The sequence below is a fragment of the Oncorhynchus nerka genome, linkage group LG27 (genome assembly GCF_034236695.1).
Source record: "Oncorhynchus nerka isolate Pitt River linkage group LG27, Oner_Uvic_2.0, whole genome shotgun sequence".
Classification (NCBI taxonomy): domain Eukaryota; kingdom Metazoa; phylum Chordata; class Actinopteri; order Salmoniformes; family Salmonidae; genus Oncorhynchus; species Oncorhynchus nerka.
The window spans coordinates 30,045,416-30,068,813 of NC_088422.1; the positions used below are offsets into that span (position 1 = coordinate 30,045,416).

Genomic DNA, 23,398 nt, shown 5'->3' on the forward strand with positions numbered 1-23,398 from the left:
TTGACCAGGTCGCAGTTTTAAATGAGAACTTGTACTCAACTGGCCTACCTGGTTAAATAAAGGTGAAATAAAGAAATATATATATTTTTTGAATTACCTCACTCGCTGCTGCAGCGGGGAGATTACCGAGAGGTGGGGGAGGGGCGGAACGAAGAGGCCGGAGATCGGGCACAAGTGATGGGTGCGCACACACACAGCCGATCGGGCACAAACAGGGAAGTCGATAAAAAAATCGAACAAAAGTCGCTGAGGCAGCCTTAATAAGTAGCTACATTTGTCGCTATACTCTTTTGTCAATAAAAGTCACTGGAGGGGTCTGAAAACTCATTAAATCTAGCTGCAAAGTTGGCAACACGGGATGAGGAGATATGAATGGGAATTAAGTTACAGTCGCTCATCCAATCGTAGCAGTAGGATCAAGTTATAACCTGTCTATTTCTTGACAGAGAGCTGAACTGGCCAATTGAGCTGTTTCGAGTTTCGTCCTGGCAGCTGAGTTGTTTCAAGATGCGGCCTGACAGCTAAAAAAATTAAGAATCCTGATCACTGAAAATGACAAATTATAGTTTCATAAACATCTGTGATCACAAATCCTGACGTTATGTTGGACCCATTTGCCTTGAATGTGATTTTATATTCTCAAACTAACAGCAGTGCCATTATGATGTCCTTCCATACAGGCGTGACATGCTGTAGTGATGCTTCTATGAGAATGTTGTTGATCAGTAGGATAATATCAGTCCCAAATGGAAGGCAAACCTATTTGTTTGTCATCTGAAGCATCAGACTCCACCAATCAGTCAAAACAAGCTCAATAACTCAATGCATGCACACACTCCTATTGAATATGCATTCACCTGTACTGTGAGTAAGCCTATTGTATGGCATCTTGATTTACCTAGTTAATTAAGAGATTTACCTTCCAAATAAAATGATTTTGTCATCAACATTTTCAAATTTAATGATATAAAATATCGGCCTACTTTACCGGCAAAAATTGGTATCGGAATCAGCCCTAAAAAAATCCACATCGCTCTTTCTATAGTGTATTCTCTTCAGCAATGAAGTGTAGGCATATGACTATGTAGCCTTGTGACACTGTCCTACTGGACTCTGTGCCGGTCCCTATTGTATGTTGAAATCTCATTATCTTCCTGCAGATGACAGTATTGTGTCATGACCTGAGGGCCTACTTGTTTTCATTCTCTCACCTGTCTTTATAATAATAATAATAATAATATTTAATTTGTAAAGCGCATTTCCCATGCTTAATGCGCATGTGAAGCTTATTGGCGTTTGCTTCTGTGCGCAAATCATTTGATTGCTGCAGTTTGAGATGATTTATTCCCTATTATTTATGAAAAGAAGCTGATACTAGCCTTTATTATTTACGGTTTATTTCTGATATTTTAGATTAATTAAATGTATTTATTTATATTATGGTGTTCCTATTCCAAGAAAAACAAAAATATGTTTTACAGTCACCTATGGATTACCTACCTAAAACATCCCTGAATACATTTAGTCATTTCAAATAGAAACTACATATCCTAATGTTAAAGTAGAATATAAACTAGATATAGGCTACTCTGGGTGGGGTAGGCTAAATAATTACAACCAACTAGACCTAATTAAAAGAACAGTGATAAAGGAAACAGAAAATGCTAGGCAGGGCAGAGCGAAATTGAAGCGGGAGAAGGTACACACCATTTTTAAAATCTGCTCAAATTACGCTCTGCTCCTCGCTCAACACTCGCCCACTTACATGCTCAGGCTAAAGCAGGGCTACTGTTGAATGCCAATAAAAAAACGTAAATTAATAATGCAGCAACCATTACACGGTCTGACAAACTGCATAACAAATTAGGTCTAATTAGATAAAACAACATTCATATAACTTGTTCAAACAAGATAATTAATAGAGTCTAAGTTCTTATTTTATTTTGCCAAGGGCTTCAGGGCTTCCATTTGGACCCATCTATAACATGAGATTTACATTAAAAATGGAGATTTGGTTGTAAAAAGGCAACATTCTCCTGAAACATCATATAGCCACTTTCTGGCTTTCCAAGTAAAACAACCAAAGCAACATTCTCCTGAAACATCATAGAGCCACTTTCTGGCTTTCCAAGTAAAACAACCAAAGCAACATTCTCCTGAAACATCATATAGCCACTTTCTGGCTTTCCAAGTAAAACAACCAAAGCAACATTCTCCTGAAACATCATAGAGCCACTTTCTGGCTTTCCAAGTAAAACAACCAAAGCAACATTCTCCTGAAACATCATAGAGCCACTTTCTGGCTTTCCATGTAAAACAACCAAAGCAACATTCTCCTGAAACATCATAGAGCCACTTTCTGGCTTTCCATGTAAAACAACCAAAGCAACATTCTCCTGAAACATCATAGAGCCACTTTCTGGCTTTCCATGTACAACAACCAAAGCAACATTCTCCTGAAACATCATAGAGCCACTTTCTGGCTTTCCATGTAAAACAACCAAAGCAACATTCTCCTGAAACATCATATAGCCACTTTCTGGCTTTCCATGTAAAACAACCAAAGCAACATTCTCCTGTAACATCATACAGCCACTTTCTGGCTTTCCATGTAAAACAACCAAAGCAACATTCTCCTGAAACATCATATAGCCACTTTCTGGCTTTCCATGTAAAACAACCAAAGCAACATTCTCCTGAAACATCATAGAGCCACTTTCTGGCTTTCCATGTAAAACAACCAAAGCAACATTCTCCTGAAACATCATAGAGCCACTTTCTGGCTTTCCATGTACAACAACCAAAGCAACATTCTCCTGAAACATCATAGAGCCACTTTCTGGCTTTCCATGTAAAACAACCAAAGCAACATTCTCCTGAAACATCATAGAGCCACTTTCTGGCTTTCCATGTACAACAACCAAAGCAACATTCTCCTGAAACATCATAGAGCCACTTTCTGGCTTTCCATGTAAAACAACCAAAGCAACATTCTCCTGAAACATCATATAGCCACTTTCTGGCTTTCCATGTAAAACAACCAAAGCAACATTCTCCTGTAACATCATACAGCCACTTTCTGGCTTTCCATGTAAAACAACCAAAGCAACATTCTCCTGAAACATCATATAGCCACTTTCTGGCTTTCCATGTAAAACAACCAAAGCAACATTCTCCTGTAACATCATACAGCCACTTTCTGGCTTTCCATGTAAAACAACCAAAGCAACATTCTCCTGTAACATCATATAGCCACTTTCTGGCTTTCCATGTAAAACAACCAAAGCAACATTCTCCTGAAACATCATAGAGCCACTTTCTGGCTTTCCATGTAAAACAACCAAAGCAACATTCTCCTGTAACATCATAGAGACACTTTCTGGCTTTCCATGTAAAACAACCAAAGCAACATTCTCCTGAAACATCATATAGCCACTTTCTGGCTTTCCATGTAAAACAACCAAAGCAACATTCTCCTGAAACATCATAGAGCCACTTTCTGGCTTTCCATGTAAAACAACCAAAGCAACATTCTCCTGTAACATCATAGAGCCACTTTCTGGCTTTCCATGTAAAACAACCAAAGCAACATTCTCCTGTAACATCATATAGCCACATTCTGGCTTTCCATGTAAAACAACCAAAGCAACATTCTCCTGTAACATCATAGAGCCACTTTCTGGCTTTCCATGTAAAACAACCAAAGCAACATTCTCCTGAAACATCATATAGCCACTTTCTGGCTTTCCATGTAAAACAACCAAAGCAACATTCTCCTGTAACATCATACAGCCACTTTCTGGCTTTCCATGTAAAACAACCAAAGCAACATTCTCCTGTAACATCATAGAGCCACTTTCTGGCTTTCCATGTAAAACAACCAAAGCAACATTCTCCTGTAACATCATATAGCCACTTTCTCGCTTTCCATGTAAAACAACCAAAGCAACATTCTCCTGAAACATCATATAGCCACTTTCTGGCTTTCCATGTAAAACAACCAAAGCAACATTCTCCTGTAACATCATAGAGCCACTTTCTCGCTTTCCATGTAAAACAACCAAAGCAACATTCTCCTGAAACATCATAGAGCCACTTTCTTGCTTTCCATGTAAAACAACCAAAGCAACATTCTCCTGTAACATCATAGAGCCACTTTCTCGCTTTCCATGTAAAACAACCAAAGCAACATTCTCCTGTAACATCATATAGCCACTTTCTGGCTTTCCATGTAAAACAACCAAAGCAACATTCTCCTGAAACATCATATAGCCACTTTCTGGCTTTCCATGTAAAACAACCAAAGCAACATTCTCCTGTAACATCATAGAGCCACTTTCTGGCTTTCCATGTAAAACAACCAAAGCAACATTCTCCTGAAACATCATATAGCCACTTTCTGGCTTTCCATGTAAAACAACCAAAGCAACATTCTCCTGAAACATCATAGAGCCACTTTCTGGCTTTCCATGTAAAACAACCAAAGCAACATTCTCCTGTAACATCATAGAGCCACTTTCTGGCTTTCCATGTAAAACAACCAAAGCAACATTCTCCTGTAACATCATACAGCCACTTTCTGGCTTTCCATGTAAAACAACCAAAGCAACATTCTCCTGAAACATCATATAGCCACTTTCTGGCTTTCCATGAAAAACAACCAAAGCAACATTCTCCTGTAACATCATATAGCCACTTTCTGGCTTTCCATGTAAAACAACCAAAGCAACATTCTCCTGAAACATCATATAGCCACTTTCTGGCTTTCCATGTAAAACAACCAAAGCAACATTCTCCTGTAACATCATAGAGCCACTTTCTTGCTTTCCATGTAAAACAACCAAAGCAACATTCTCCTGTAACATCATAGAGCCACTTTCTCGCTTTCCATGTAAAACAACCAAAGCAACATTCTCCTGAAACATCATAGAGCCACTTTCTCGCTTTCCATGTAAAACAACCAAAGCAACATTCTCCTGAAACATCATAGAGCCACTTTCTCGCTTTCCATGTAAAACAACCAAAGCAACATTCTCCTGAAACATCATTTACATTTACATTTAAGTCATTTAGCAGACGCTCTTATCCAGAGCGACTTACATAGAGCCACTTTCTCGCTTTCCATGTAAAACAACCAAAGCAACATTCTCCTGAAACATCATATAGCCACTTTCTGGCTTTCCATGTAAAACAACCAAAGCAACATTCTCCTGTAACATCATAGAGCCACTTTCTGGCTTTCCATGTAAAACAACCAAAGCCACATTCTCCTGAAACATCATATAGCCACTTTCTCGCTTTCCAAGTAAAACAACCAAAGCAACATTCTCCTGAAACATCATATAGCCACTTTCTCGCTTTCCATGTAAAACAACCAAAGCAACATTCTCCTGTAACATCATAGAGCCACTTTCTCGCTTTCCATGTAAAACAACCAAAGCAACATTCTCCTGAAACATCATATAGCCACTTTCTGGCTTTCCATGTAAAACAACCAAAGCAACATTCTCCTGTAACATCATAGAGCCACTTTCTCGCTTTCCATGTAAAACAACCAAAGCAACATTCTCCTGAAACATCATATAGCCACTTTCTCGCTTTCCATGTAAAACAACCAAAGCAACATTCTCCTGAAACATCATAGAGCCACTTTCTGGCTTTCCATGTAAAACAACCAAAGCAACATTCTCCTGAAACATCATATAGCCACTTTCTGGCTTTCCATGTAAAACAACCAAAGCAACATTCTCCTGAAACATCATAGAGCCACTTTCTGGCTTTCCATGTAAAACAACCAAAGCAACATTCTCCTGAAACATCATAGAGCCACTTTCTGGCTTTCCATGTACAACAACCAAAGCAACATTCTCCTGAAACATCATAGAGCCACTTTCTGGCTTTCCATGTAAAACAACCAAAGCAACATTCTCCTGAAACATCATAGAGCCACTTTCTGGCTTTCCATGTACAACAACCAAAGCAACATTCTCCTGAAACATCATAGAGCCACTTTCTGGCTTTCCATGTAAAACAACCAAAGCAACATTCTCCTGAAACATCATATAGCCACTTTCTGGCTTTCCATGTAAAACAACCAAAGCAACATTCTCCTGTAACATCATACAGCCACTTTCTGGCTTTCCATGTAAAACAACCAAAGCAACATTCTCCTGAAACATCATATAGCCACTTTCTGGCTTTCCATGTAAAACAACCAAAGCAACATTCTCCTGTAACATCATACAGCCACTTTCTGGCTTTCCATGTAAAACAACCAAAGCAACATTCTCCTGTAACATCATATAGCCACTTTCTGGCTTTCCATGTAAAACAACCAAAGCAACATTCTCCTGAAACATCATATAGCCACTTTCTGGCTTTCCATGTAAAACAACCAAAGCAACATTCTCCTGTAACATCATAGAGACACTTTCTGGCTTTCCATGTAAAACAACCAAAGCAACATTCTCCTGAAACATCATATAGCCACTTTCTGGCTTTCCATGTAAAACAACCAAAGCAACATTCTCCTGAAACATCATAGAGCCACTTTCTGGCTTTCCATGTAAAACAACCAAAGCAACATTCTCCTGTAACATCATAGAGCCACTTTCTGGCTTTCCATGTAAAACAACCAAAGCAACATTCTCCTGTAACATCATATAGCCACATTCTGGCTTTCCATGTAAAACAACCAAAGCAACATTCTCCTGTAACATCATAGAGCCACTTTCTGGCTTTCCATGTAAAACAACCAAAGCAACATTCTCCTGAAACATCATATAGCCACTTTCTGGCTTTCCATGTAAAACAACCAAAGCAACATTCTCCTGTAACATCATACAGCCACTTTCTGGCTTTCCATGTAAAACAACCAAAGCAACATTCTCCTGTAACATCATAGAGCCACTTTCTGGCTTTCCATGTAAAACAACCAAAGCAACATTCTCCTGTAACATCATATAGCCACTTTCTCGCTTTCCATGTAAAACAACCAAAGCAACATTCTCCTGAAACATCATATAGCCACTTTCTGGCTTTCCATGTAAAACAACCAAAGCAACATTCTCCTGTAACATCATAGAGCCACTTTCTCGCTTTCCATGTAAAACAACCAAAGCAACATTCTCCTGAAACATCATAGAGCCACTTTCTTGCTTTCCATGTAAAACAACCAAAGCAACATTCTCCTGTAACATCATAGAGCCACTTTCTCGCTTTCCATGTAAAACAACCAAAGCAACATTCTCCTGTAACATCATATAGCCACTTTCTGGCTTTCCATGTAAAACAACCAAAGCAACATTCTCCTGAAACATCATATAGCCACTTTCTGGCTTTCCATGTAAAACAACCAAAGCAACATTCTCCTGTAACATCATAGAGCCACTTTCTGGCTTTCCATGTAAAACAACCAAAGCAACATTCTCCTGAAACATCATATAGCCACTTTCTGGCTTTCCATGTAAAACAACCAAAGCAACATTCTCCTGAAACATCATAGAGCCACTTTCTGGCTTTCCATGTAAAACAACCAAAGCAACATTCTCCTGTAACATCATAGAGCCACTTTCTGGCTTTCCATGTAAAACAACCAAAGCAACATTCTCCTGTAACATCATACAGCCACTTTCTGGCTTTCCATGTAAAACAACCAAAGCAACATTCTCCTGAAACATCATATAGCCACTTTCTGGCTTTCCATGAAAAACAACCAAAGCAACATTCTCCTGTAACATCATATAGCCACTTTCTGGCTTTCCATGTAAAACAACCAAAGCAACATTCTCCTGTAACATCATAGAGCCACTTTCTGGCTTTCCATGTAAAACAACCAAAGCCACATTCTCCTGAAACATCATATAGCCACTTTCTCGCTTTCCAAGTAAAACAACCAAAGCAACATTCTCCTGAAACATCATATAGCCACTTTCTGGCTTTCCATGTAAAACAACCAAAGCAACATTCTCCTGTAACATCATAGAGCCACTTTCTGGCTTTCCATGTAAAACAACCAAAGCCACATTCTCCTGAAACATCATATAGCCACTTTCTCGCTTTCCAAGTAAAACAACCAAAGCAACATTCTCCTGAAACATCATATAGCCACTTTCTCGCTTTCCATGTAAAACAACCAAAGCAACATTCTCCTGTAACATCATAGAGCCACTTTCTCGCTTTCCATGTAAAACAACCAAAGCAACATTCTCCTGAAACATCATATAGCCACTTTCTGGCTTTCCATGTAAAACAACCAAAGCAACATTCTCCTGAAACATCATAGAGCCACTTTCTCGCTTTCCATGTAAAACAACCAAAGCAACATTCTCCTGAAACATCATTTACATTTACATTTAAGTCATTTAGCAGACGCTCTTATCCAGAGCGACTTACATAGAGCCACTTTCTCGCTTTCCATGTAAAACAACCAAAGCAACATTCTCCTGTAACATCATAGAGCCACTTTCTGGCTTTCCATGTAAAACAACCAAAGCAACATTCTCCTGAAACATCATATAGCCACTTTCTGGCTTTCCAAGTAAAACAACCAAAGCAACATTCTCCTGAAACATCATAGAGCCACTTTCTCGCTTTCCATGTAAAACAACCAAAGCAACATTCTCCTGAAACATCATATAGCCACTTTCTGGCTTTCCATGTAAAACAACCAAAGCAACATTCTCCTGAAACATCATAGAGCCACTTTCTCGCTTTCCATGTAAAACAACCAAAGCAACATTCTCCTGAAACATCATTTACATTTACATTTAAGTCATTTAGCAGACGCTCTTATCCAGAGCGACTTACATAGAGCCACTTTCTCGCTTTCCATGTAAAACAACCAAAGCAACATTCTCCTGAAACATCATATAGCCACTTTCTGGCTTTCCATGTAAAACAACCAAAGCCACATTCTCCTGAAACATCATATAGCCACTTTCTCGCTTTCCATGTAAAACAACCAAAGCAACATTCTCCTGAAACATCATATAGCCACTTTCTGGCTTTACATGTAAAACAACCAAAGCAACATTCTCCTGAAACATCATAGAGCCACTTTCTCGCTTTCCATGTAAAACAACCAAAGCAACATTCTCCTGAAACATAATTTACATTTAAACATCATAGAGCCACTTTCTGGCTTTCCATGTAAAACAACCAAAGCAACATTCTCCTGAAACATCATATAGCCACTTTCTGGCTTTCCATGTAAAACAACCAAAGCAACATTCTCCTGTAACATCATAGAGCCAATTTCTGGCTTTCCATGTAAAACAACCAAAGCCACATTCTCCTGAAACATCATATAGCCACTTTCTCGCTTTCCATGTAAAACAACCAAAGCAACATTCTCCTGAAACATCATATAGCCACTTTCTCGCTTTCCATGTAAAACAACCAAAGCAACATTCTCCTGTAACATCATAGAGCCACTTTCTCGCTTTCCATGTAAAACAACCAAAGCAACATTCTCCTGAAACATCATATAGCCACTTTCTGGCTTTCCATGTAAAACAACCAAAGCAACATTCTCCTGTAACATCATAGAGCCACTTTCTGGCTTTCCATGTAAAACAACCAAAGCCACATTCTCCTGAAACATCATATAGCCACTTTCTCGCTTTCCATGTAAAACAACCAAAGCAACATTCTCCTGAAACATCATATAGCCACTTTCTCGCTTTCCATGTAAAACAACCAAAGCAACATTCTCCTGTAACATCATACAGCCACTTTCTGGCTTTCCATGTAAAACAACCAAAGCAACATTCTCCTGTAACATCATAGAGCCACTTTCTGGCTTTCCATGTAAAACAACCAAAGCAACATTCTCCTGTAACATCATATAGCCACTTTCTCGCTTTCCATGTAAAACAACCAAAGCAACATTCTCCTGAAACATCATATAGCCACTTTCTGGCTTTCCATGTAAAACAACCAAAGCAACATTCTCCTGTAACATCATAGAGCCACTTTCTCGCTTTCCATGTAAAACAACCAAAGCAACATTCTCCTGAAACATCATAGAGCCACTTTCTTGCTTTCCATGTAAAACAACCAAAGCAACATTCTCCTGTAACATCATAGAGCCACTTTCTCGCTTTCCATGTAAAACAACCAAAGCAACATTCTCCTGTAACATCATATAGCCACTTTCTGGCTTTCCATGTAAAACAACCAAAGCAACATTCTCCTGAAACATCATATAGCCACTTTCTGGCTTTCCATGTAAAACAACCAAAGCAACATTCTCCTGTAACATCATAGAGCCACTTTCTGGCTTTCCATGTAAAACAACCAAAGCAACATTCTCCTGAAACATCATATAGCCACTTTCTGGCTTTCCATGTAAAACAACCAAAGCAACATTCTCCTGAAACATCATAGAGCCACTTTCTGGCTTTCCATGTAAAACAACCAAAGCAACATTCTCCTGTAACATCATAGAGCCACTTTCTGGCTTTCCATGTAAAACAACCAAAGCAACATTCTCCTGTAACATCATAGAGCCACTTTCTGGCTTTCCATGTAAAACAACCAAAGCAACATTCTCCTGAAACATCATATAGCCACTTTCTGGCTTTCCATGAAAAACAACCAAAGCAACATTCTCCTGTAACATCATATAGCCACTTTCTGGCTTTCCATGTAAAACAACCAAAGCAACATTCTCCTGTAACATCATAGAGCCACTTTCTGGCTTTCCATGTAAAACAACCAAAGCCACATTCTCCTGAAACATCATATAGCCACTTTCTCGCTTTCCAAGTAAAACAACCAAAGCAACATTCTCCTGAAACATCATATAGCCACTTTCTGGCTTTCCATGTAAAACAACCAAAGCAACATTCTCCTGTAACATCATAGAGCCACTTTCTGGCTTTCCATGTAAAACAACCAAAGCCACATTCTCCTGAAACATCATATAGCCACTTTCTCGCTTTCCAAGTAAAACAACCAAAGCAACATTCTCCTGAAACATCATATAGCCACTTTCTCGCTTTCCATGTAAAACAACCAAAGCAACATTCTCCTGTAACATCATAGAGCCACTTTCTCGCTTTCCATGTAAAACAACCAAAGCAACATTCTCCTGAAACATCATATAGCCACTTTCTGGCTTTCCATAAAACAACCAAAGCAACATTCTCCTGAAACATCATAGAGCCACTTTCTCGCTTTCCATGTAAAACAACCAAAGCAACATTCTCCTGAAAATCATTTACATTTACATTTAAGTCATTTAGCAGACGCTCTTATCCAGAGCGACTTTTTCTCGCTTTCCATGTAAAACAACCAAAGCAACATTCTCCTGTAACATCATAGAGCCACTTTCTGGCTTTCCATGTAAAACAACCAAAGCAACATTCTCCTGAAACATCATATAGCCACTTTCTGGCTTTCCAAGTAAAACAACCAAAGCAACATTCTCCTGAAACATCATAGAGCCACTTTCTCGCTTTCCATGTAAAACAACCAAAGCAACATTCTCCTGAAACATCATATAGCCACTTTCTGGCTTTCCATGTAAAACAACCAAAGCAACATTCTCCTGAAACATCATAGAGCCACTTTCTCGCTTTCCATGTAAAACAACCAAAGCAACATTCTCCTGAAACATCATTTACAACATCATTTAGCAGCTCTTATCCAGAGCACTTTAGAGCCACTTTCTCGCTTTCCATGTAAAACAACCAAAGCAACATTCTCCTGAAACATCATATAGCCACTTTCTGGCTTTCCATGTAAAACAACCAAAGCCACATTCTCCTGAAACATCATATAGCCACTTTCTCGCTTTCCATGTAAAACAACCAAAGCAACATTCTCCTGAAACATCATATAGCCACTTTCTGGCTTTACATGTAAAACAACCAAAGCAACATTCTCCTGAAACATCATAGAGCCACTTTCTCGCTTTCCATGTAAAACAACCAAAGCAACATTCTCCTGAAACATAATTTACATTTAAGTCATTTAGCAGACGCTCTTATCCAGAGCGACTTACATAGAGCCACTTTCTGGCTTTCCATGTAAAACAACCAAAGCAACATTCTCCTGAAACATCATATAGCCACTTTCTGGCTTTCCATGTAAAACAACCAAAGCAACATTCTCCTGTAACATCATAGAGCCAATTTCTGGCTTTCCATGTAAAACAACCAAAGCCACATTCTCCTGAAACATCATATAGCCACTTTCTCGCTTTCCATGTAAAACAACCAAAGCAACATTCTCCTGAAACATCATATAGCCACTTTCTCGCTTTCCATGTAAAACAACCAAAGCAACATTCTCCTGTAACATCATAGAGCCACTTTCTCGCTTTCCATGTAAAACAACCAAAGCAACATTCTCCTGAAACATCATATAGCCACTTTCTGGCTTTCCATGTAAAACAACCAAAGCAACATTCTCCTGTAACATCATAGAGCCACTTTCTGGCTTTCCATGTAAAACAACCAAAGCCACATTCTCCTGAAACATCATATAGCCACTTTCTCGCTTTCCATGTAAAACAACCAAAGCAACATTCTCCTGAAACATCATATAGCCACTTTCTCGCTTTCCATGTAAAACAACCAAAGCAACATTCTCCTGTAACATCATAGAGCCACTTTCTCGCTTTCCATGTAAAACAACCAAAGCAACATTCTCCTGAAACATCATATAGCCACTTTCTGGCTTTCCATGTAAAACAACCAAAGCAACATTCTCCTGTAACATCATAGAGCCACTTTCTCGCTTTCCATGTAAAACAACCAAAGCAACATTCTCCTGAAACATCATATAGCCACTTTCTCGCTTTCCATGTAAAACAACCAAAGCAACATTCTCCTGTAACATCATAGAGCCACTTTCTCGCTTTCCATGTAAAACAACCAAAGCAACATTCTCCTGAAACATCATATAGCCACTTTCGCTTTCCATGTAAAACAACCAAAGCAACATTCTCCTGTAACATCATAGAGCCACTTTCTCGCTTTCCATGTAAAACAACCAAAGCAACATTCTCCTGAAACATCATATAGCCACTTTCTGCTTTCCATGTAAAACAACCAAAGCCACATTCTCCTGAAACATCATATAGCCACTTTCTTGCTTTCCATGTAAAACAACCAAAGCCACATTCTCCTGAAACATCATATAGCCACTTTCTTGCTTTCCATGTAAAACAAACAAAGCAACATTCTCCTGAAACATCATATAGCCACTTTCTGGCTTTCCATGTAAAACAACCAAAGCAACATTCTCCTGTAACATCATAGAGCCACTTTCTTGCTTTCCATGTAAAACAACCAAAGCAACATTCTCCTGTAACATCATAGAGCCACTTTCTCGCTTTCCATGTAAAACAACCAAAGCAACATTCTCCTGAAACATCATAGAGCCACTTTCTCGCTTTCCATGTAAAACAACCAAAGCAACATTCTCCTGAAACATCATATAGCCACTTTCTGGCTTTCCATGTAAAACAACCAAAGCAACATTCTCCTGAAACATCATAGAGCCACTTTCTCGCTTTCCATGTAAAACAACCAAAGCAACATTCTCCTGAAACATCATTTCATTTACATTTAAGTCATTTAGCAGACGCTCTTATCCAGAGCGATTCTTGAAACATCATAGAGCCACTTTCTGCTTTCCATGTAAAACAACCAAAGCAACATTCTCCTGAAACATCATATAGCCACTTTCTGGCTTTCCATGTAAAACAACCAAAGCAACATTCTCCTGAAACATCATAGAGCCACTTTCTGGCTTTCCATGTAAAACAACCAAAGCAACATTCTCCTGAAACATCATATAGCCACTTTCTGGCTTTCCATGTAAAACAACCAAAGCAACATTCTCCTGAAACATCATATAGCCACTTTCTGGCTTTCCATGTAAAACAACCAAAGCAACATTCTCCTGAAACATAACATCATAGAGCCACTTTCTGGCTTTCCATGTAAAACAACCAAAGCAACATTCTCCTGAAACATCATATAGCCACTTTCTCGCTTTCCATGTAAAACAACCAAAGCAACATTCTCCTGTAACATCATAGAGCCACTTTCTCGCTTTCCATGTAAAACAACCAAAGCAACATTCTCCTGAAACATCATATAGCCACTTTCTCGCTTTCCATGTAAAACAACCAAAGCAACATTCTCCTGTAACATCATAGAGCCACTTTCGCTTTCCATGTAAAACAACCAAAGCAACATTCTCCTGAAACATCATAGAGGCTTTCCATGTAAAACAACCAAAGCAACATTCTCCTGAAACATCATATAGCCACTTTCTGGCTTTCCATGTAAAACAACCAAAGCAACATTCTCCTGAAACATCATAGAGCCACTTTCTCGCTTTCCATGTAAAACAACCAAAGCAACATTCTCCTCCATGTGAAGCCACTTTCTCGCTTTCCATGTAAAACAACCAAAGCAACATTCTCCTGAAACATCATATAGCCACTTTCTGGCTTTCCATGTAAAACAACCAAAGCAACATTCTCCTGTAACATCATAGAGCCACTTTCTGGCTTTCCATGTAAAACAACCAAAGCAACATTCTCCTGAAACATCATACTTTCTCGCTTTAGCCACTTTCTGGCTTTCCATGTAAAACAACCAAAGCAACATTCTCCTGAAACATCATATAGCCACTTTCTGGCTTTCCATGTAAAACAACCAGCAACATTCTCCTGAAACATCATTCTCCATGTAAAACAACCAAAGCAACAACTGGCTTTCCATGTAAAACAACCAAAGCAACATTCTCCTGTAACATTTCTCGCTTTCCATGTAAAACAACCAAAGCAACATTCTCCTGAAACATCATATAGCCACTTTCTGGCTTTCCATGTAAAACAACCAAAGCAACATTCTCCTGTAACATCATAGAGCCACTTTCTGGCTTTCCATGTAAAACAACCAAAGCAACATTCTCCTGAAACATCATATAGCCACTTTCTCGCTTTCCATGTAAAACAACCAAAGCAACATTCTCCTGAAACATCATATAGCCAGCTTTCCATGTAAAACAACCAAAGCAACATTCTCCTGAAACATCATATAGCCACTTTCTGGCTTTCCATGTAAAACAACCAAAGCAACATTCTCCTGTAACATCATAGAGCCACTTTCTCGCTTTCCATGTAAAACAACCAAAGCAACATTCTCCTGAAAACATCATAGCCACTTTCTCGCTTTCCATGTAAAACAACCAAAGCAACATTCTCCTGAAACATCATATAGCCACTTTCTGGCTTTCCATGTAAAACAACCAAAGCAACATTCTCCTGTAACATCATAGAGCCACTTTCTCGCTTTCCATGTAAAACAACCAAAGCAACATTCTCCTGAAACATCATATAGCCACTTTCTCGCTTTCCATGTAAAACAACCAAAGCAACATTCTCCTGAAACATCATAAGCCACTTTTCTTTCCATGTAAAACAACCAAAGCAACATTCTCCTGAAACATCATAGAGCCACTTTCTCGCTTTCCATGTAAAACAACCAAAGCAACATTCTCCTGAAACAACATATAGCCACTTTCTCGCTTTCCATGTAAAACAACCAAAGCAACATTCTCCTGTAACATCATAGAGCCACTTTCTGGCTTTCCATGTAAAACAACCAAAGCAACATTCTCCTGAAACATCATATAGCCACTTTCTCGCTTTCCATGTAAAACAACCAAAGCAACATTCTCCTGAAACATTTCCATGTGTAAAACAACCAAAGCAACATTCTCCTGTAACATCATAGAGCCACTTTCTGGCTTTCCATGTAAAACAACCAAAGCAACATTCTCCTGAAACCACATTTCTGGCTTTCCATTAAAACAACCAAAGCAACATTCTCCTGAAACATCATATAGCCACTTTCTGGCTTTCCATGTAAAACAACCAAAGCAACATTCTCCTGTAACATCTTTAGAGCCACTTTCTCATAGAGCTTTCCATGTAAAACAACCAAAGCAACATTCTCCTGAAACATCATATAGCCACTTTCTGGCTTTCCATGTAAAACAACCAAAGCAACATTCTCCTGAAACATCATAGAGCCACTTTCTCGCTTTCCATGTAAAACAACCAAAGCAACATTCTCCTGAAACATCATATAGCCACTTTCTCGCTTTCCATGTAAAACAACCAAAGCAACATTCTCCTGTAACATCATAGAGCCACTTTCTCGCTTTCCATGTAAAACAACCAAAGCAACATTCTCCTGAAACATCATATAGCCACTTTCTCGCTTTCCATGTAAAACAACCAAAGCAACATTCTCCTGTAACATCATATAGCCACTTTCTCCCTTTCCATGTAAAACAACCAAAGCAACATTCTCCTGTAACATCATAGAGCCACTTTCTCGCTTTCCATGTAAAACAACCAAAGCAACATTCTCCTGAAACATCATAGCCACTTTCTCGCTTTCCATGTAAAACAACCAAAGCAACATTCTCCTGAAACATCATATAGCCACTTTCTCGCTTTCCATGTAAAACAACCAAAGCAACATTCTCCTGAAACATCATAGAGCCAGCTTTCCCACTTTCCATGTAAAACAACCAAAGCAACATTCTCCTGTAACATCATAGAGCCACTTTTCGCTTTCCATGTAAAACAACCAAAGCAACATTCTCCTGAAACATCATATAGCCACTTTCTCGCTTTCCATGTAAAACAACCAAAGCAACATTCTCCTGAAAACATCTCGCTTTCCATGTAAAACAACCAAAGCAACCTGTAACATCATTTTCTCGCTTTCCATGTAAAACAACCAAAGCAACATTCTCCTGAACATCCTGAAACATCATATAGCCACTTTCTGCAACGCTTTCCATGTAAAACAACCAAAGCAACATTCTCCTGTAACATCATAGAGCCACTTTCTCGCTTTCCATGTAAAACAACCAAAGCAACATTCTCCTGAAACATCATATAGCCACTTTCTCGCTTTCCATGTAAAACAACCAAAGCAACATTCTCCTGAAACATCATAGAGCCACTTTCTCGCTTTCCATGTAAAACAACCAAAGCAACATTCTCCTGAAACATCAAACACATAGAGCCACTTTCTCGCCTTTCCATGTAAAACAACCAAAGCAACATTCTCCTGAAACATCATATAGCCACTTTCTGGCTTTCCATGTAAAACAACCAAAGCAACATTCTCCTGAAACATCATAGAGCCACTTTCTGGCTTTCCATGTAAAACAACCAAAGCAACATTCTCCTGAAACATCATAGAGCCACTTTTCGCTTTCCATGTAAAACAACCAAAGCAACATTCTCCTGAAACATCATATAGCCACTTTCATTTGTAAAACAACCAAAGCAACATTCTCCTGAAACATTCATGTAAAACAACCAAAGCAACATTCTCCTTACATCCATCCAGAGCCACTTTCTCGCTTTCCATGTAAAACAACCAAAGCAACATTCTCCTGAAACATCATATAGCCACTTTCTGGCTTTCCATGTAAAACAACCAAAGCAACATTCTCCTGTAACATCATAGAGCCACTTTCTGGCTTTCCATGTAAAACAACCAAAGCCACATTCTCCTGAAACATCATATAGCCACTTTCTCGCTTTCCATGTAAAACAACCAAAGCAACATTCTCCTGAAACATCATATAGCCACTTTCTCGCTTTCCATGTAAAACAACCAAAGCAACATTCTCCTGTAACATCATAGAGCCACTTTCTCGCTTTCCATGTAAAACAACCAAAGCAACATTCTCCTGAAACATCATATAGCCACTTTCTGGCTTTCCATGTAAAACAACCAAAGCAACATTCTCCTGTAACATCATAGAGCCACTTTCTCGCTTTCCATGTAAAACAACCAAAGCAACATTCTCCTGAAACATCATATAGCCACTTTCTCGCTTTCCATGTAAAACAACCAAAGCAACATTCTCCTGTAACATCATAGAGCCACTTTCTCGCTTTCCATGTAAAACAACCAAAGCAACATTCTCCTGAAACATCATATAGCCACTTTCTCGCTTTCCATGTAAAACAACCAAAGCAACATTCTCCTGTAACATCATAGAGCCACTTTCTCGCTTTCCATGTAAAACAACCAAAGCAACATTCTCCTGAAACATCATATAGCCACTTTCTCGCTTTCCATGTAAAACAACCAAAGCAACATTCTCCTGTAACATCATAGAGCCACTTTCTCGCTTTCCATGTAAAACAACCAAAGCAACAATCTCCTGAAACATCATAGAGCCACTTTCTCGCTTTCCATGTAAAACAACCAAAGCAACATTCTCCTGAAACATCATATAGCCACTTTCTGGCTTTCCATGTAAAACAACCAAAGCAACATTCTCCTGAAACATCATAGAGCCACTTTCTCGCTTTCCATGTAAAACAACCAAAGCAACATTCTCCTGAAACATCATATAGCCACTTTCTCGCTTTCCATGTAAAACAACCAAAGCAACATTCTCCTGTAACATCATAGAGCCACTTTCTCGCTTTCCATGTAAAACAACCAAAGCAACATTCTCCTGAAACATCATATAGCCACTTTCTCGCTTTCCATGTAAAACAACCAAAGCAACATTCTCCTGTAACATCATAGAGCCACTTTCTCGCTTTCCATGTAAAACAACCAAAGCAACATTCTCCTGAAACATCATAGAGCCACTTTCTCGCTTTCCATGTAAAACAACCAAAGCAACATTCTCCTGAAACATCATATAGCCACTTTCTGGCTTTCCATGTAAAACAACCAAAGCAACATTCTCCTGAAACATCATAGAGCCACTTTCTCGCTTTCCATGTAAAACAACCAAAGCAACATTCTCCTGAAACATCATTTACATTTACATTTAAGTAATTTAGCAGACGCTCTTATCCAGAGCGACTTACATAGAGCCACTTTCTCGCTTTCCATGTAAAACAACCAAAGCAACATTCTCCTGAAACATCATATAGCCACTTTCTGGCTTTCCATGTAAAACAACCAAAGCAACATTCTCCTGTAACATCATAGAGCCACTTTCTGGCTTTCCATGTAAAACAACCAAAGCCACATTCTCCTGAAACATCATATAGCCACTTTCTCGCTTTCCATGTAAAACAACCAAAGCAACATTCTCCTGAAACATCATATAGCCACTTTCTCGCTTTCCATGTAAAACAACCAAAGCAACATTCTCCTGTAACATCATAGAGCCACTTTCTCGCTTTCCATGTAAAACAACCAAAGCAACATTCTCCTGAAACATCATATAGCCACTTTCTGGCTTTCCATGTAAAACAACCAAAGCAACATTCTCCTGTAACATCATAGAGCCACTTTCTGGCTTTCCATGTAAAACAACCAAAGCCACATTCTCCTGAAACATCATATAGCCACTTTCTCGCTTTCCATGTAAAACAACCAAAGCAACATTCTCCTGAAACATCATATAGCCACTTTCTGGCTTTCCATGTAAAACAACCAAAGCAACATTCTCCTGTAACATCATAGAGCCACTTTCTGGCTTTCCATGTAAAACAACCAAAGCCACATTCTCCTGAAACATCATATAGCCACTTTCTCGCTTTCCATGTAAAACAACCAAAGCAACATTCTCCTGAAACATCATATAGCCACTTTCTCGCTTTCCATGTAAAACAACCAAAGCAACATTCTCCTGTAACATCATAGAGCCACTTTCTCGCTTTCCATGTAAAACAACCAAAGCAACATTCTCCTGAAACATCATATAGCCACTTTCTGGCTTTCCATGTAAAACAACCAAAGCAACATTCTCCTGTAACATCATAGAGCCACTTTCTGGCTTTCCATGTAAAACAACCAAAGCCACATTCTCCTGAAACATCATATAGCCACTTTCTCGCTTTCCATGTAAAACAACCAAAGCAACATTCTCCTGAAACATCATATAGCCACTTTCTCGCTTTCCATGTAAAACAACCAAAGCAACATTCTCCTGTAACATCATAGAGCCACTTTCTCGCTTTCCATGTAAAACAACCAAAGCAACATTCTCCTGAAACATCATATAGCCACTTTCTGGCTTTCCATGTAAAACAACCAAAGCAACATTCTCCTGTAACATCATAGAGCCACTTTCTGGCTTTCCATGTAAAACAACCAAAGCCACATTCTCCTGAAACATCATATAGCCACTTTCTCGCTTTCCATGTAAAACAACCAAAGCAACATTCTCCTGAAACATCATATAGCCACTTTCTCGCTTTCCATGTAAAACAACCAAAGCAACATTCTCCTGTGACATCATAGAGCCACTTTCTCGCTTTCCATGTAAAACAACCAAAGCAACATTCTCCTGAAACATCATATAGCCACTTTCTGGCTTTCCATGTAAAACAACCAAAGCAACATTCTCCTGTAACATCATAGAGCCACTTTCTCGCTTTCCATGTAAAACAACCAAAGCAACATTCTCCTGAAACATCATATAGCCACTTTCTCGCTTTCCATGTAAAACAACCAAAGCAACATTCTCCTGTAACATCATAGAGCCACTTTCTCGCTTTCCATGTAAAACAACCAAAGCAACATTCTCCTGAAACATCATATAGCCACTTTCTCGCTTTCCATGTAAAACAACCAAAGCAACATTCTCCTGTAACATCATAGAGCCACTTTCTCGCTTTCCATGTAAAACAACCAAAGCAACATTCTCCTGAAACATCATATAGCCACTTTCTCGCTTTCCATGTAAAACAACCAAAGCAACATTCTCCTGTAACATCATAGAGCCACTTTCTCGCTTTCCATGTAAAACAACCAAAGCAACAATCTCCTGAAACATCATAGAGCCACTTTCTCGCTTTCCATGTAAAACAACCAAAGCAACATTCTCCTGAAACATCATATAGCCACTTTCTGGCTTTCCATGTAAAACAACCAAAGCAACATTCTCCTGAAACATTATAGAGCCACTTTCTCGCTTTCCATGTAAAACAACCAAAGCAACATTCTCCTGAAACATCATTTACATTTACATTTAAGTAATTTAGCAGACGCTCTTATCCAGAGCGACTTACATAGAGCCACTTTCTCGCTTTCCATGTAAAACAACCAAAGCAACATTCTCCTGAAACATCATATAGCCACTTTCTGGCTTTCCATGTAAAACAACCAAAGCAACATTCTCCTGTAACATCATAGAGCCACTTTCTGGCTTTCCATGTAAAACAACCAAAGCCACATTCTCCTGAAACATCATATAGCCACTTTCTCGCTTTCCATGTAAAACAACCAAAGCAACATTCTCCTGAAACATCATATAGCCACTTTCTCGCTTTCCATGTAAAACAACCAAAGCAACATTCTCCTGTAACATCATAGAGCCACTTTCTCGCTTTCCATGTAAAACAACCAAAGCAACATTCTCCTGAAACATCATATAGCCACTTTCTGGCTTTCCATGTAAAACAACCAAAGCAACATTCTCCTGTAACATCATAGAGCCACTTTCTGGCTTTCCATGTAAAACAACCAAAGCCACATTCTCCTGAAACATCATATAGCCACTTTCTCGCTTTCCATGTAAAACAACCAAAGCAACATTCTCCTGAAACATCATATAGCCACTTTCTCGCTTTCCATGTAAAACAACCAAAGCAACATTCTCCTGTAACATCATAGAGCCACTTTCTCGCTTTCCATGTAAAACAACCAAAGCAACATTCTCCTGAAACATCATATAGCCACTTTCTGGCTTTCCATGTAAAACAACCAAAGCAACATTCTCCTGTAACATCATAGAGCCACTTTCTCGCTTTCCATGTAAAACAACCAAAGCAACATTCTCCTGAAACATCATATAGCCACTTTCTCGCTTTCCATGTAAAACAACCAAAGCAACATTCTCCTGTAACATCATAGAGCCACTTTCTCGCTTTCCATGTAAAACAACCAAAGCAACATTCTCCTGTAACATCATAGAGCCACTTTCTCGCTTTCCATGTAAAACAACCAAAGCAACATTCTCCTGAAACATCATATAGCCACTTTCTCGCTTTCCATGTAAAACAACCAAAGCAACATTCTCCTGTAACATCATAGAGCCACTTTCTCGCTTTCCATGTAAAACAACCAAAGCAACATTCTCCTGAAACATCATAGAGCCACTTTCTCGCTTTCCATGTAAAACAACCAAAGCAACATTCTCCTGAAACATCATATAGCCACTTTCTTGCTTTCCATGTAAAACAACCAAAGCCACATTCTCCTGAAACATCATATAGCCACTTTCTTGCTTTCCATGTAAAACAACCAAAGCAACATTCTCCTGAAACATCATATAGCCACTTTCTCGCTTTCCATGTAAAACAACCAAAGCAACATTCTCCTGAAACATCATATAGCCACTTTCTCGCTTTCCATGTAAAACAACCAAAGCAACATTCTCCTGAAACATCATATAGCCACTTTCTGGCTTTCCATGTAAAACAACCAAAGCAACATTCTCCTGAAACATCATATAGCCACTTTCTGGCTTTCCATGTAAAACAACCAAAGCAACATTCTCCTGAAACATCATATAGCCACTTTCTGGCTTTCCATGTAAAACAACCAAAGCAACATTCTCCTGTAACATCATAGAGCCACTTTCTCGCTTTCCATGTAAAACAACCAAAGCAACATTCTCCTGAAACATCATATAGCCACTTTCTCGCTTTCCATGTAAAACAACCAAAGCAACATTCTCCTGAAACATCATATAGCCACTTTCTCGCTTTCCATGTAAAACAACCAAAGCAACATTCTCCTGTAACATCATAGAGCCACTTTCTCGCTTTCCATGTAAAACAACCAAAGCAACATTCTCCTGAAACATCATATAGCCACTTTCTTGCTTTCCATGTAAAACAACCAAAGCCACATTCTCCTGAAACATCATATAGCCACTTTCTTGCTTTCCATGTAAAACAACCAAAGCAACATTCTCCTGAAACATCATATAGCCACTTTCTCGCTTTCCATGTAAAACAACCAAAGCAACATTCTCCTGAAACATCATATAGCCACTTTCTGGCTTTCCATGTAAAACAACCAAAGCAACATTCTCCTGAAACATCATATAGCCACTTTCTCGCTTTCCATGTAAAACAACCAAAGCAACATTCTCCTGAAACATCATATAGCCACTTTCTGGCTTTCCATGTAAAACAACCAAAGCAACATTCTCCTGAAACATCATATAGCCACTTTCTCGCTTTCCATGTAAAACAACCAAAGCAACATTCTCCTGAAACATCATATAGCCACTTTCTGGCTTTCCATGTAAAACAACCAAAGCAACATTCTCCTGAAACATCATATAGCCACTTTCTGGCTTTCCATGTAAAACAACCAAAGCAACATTCTCCTGAAACATCATATAGCCACTT

The 23,398-nt window shown here is 38.9% G+C and overlaps 1 protein-coding gene across 1 annotated transcript in view; it reads right to left on the minus strand.

The window, feature by feature from the left end:
- The window catches only part of dpysl2a (dihydropyrimidinase like 2a), a 47,203-nt gene that overhangs the window by 12,448 nt on the left and 11,357 nt on the right, over positions 1 to 23,398 (minus strand). The window lies entirely within an intron of this gene.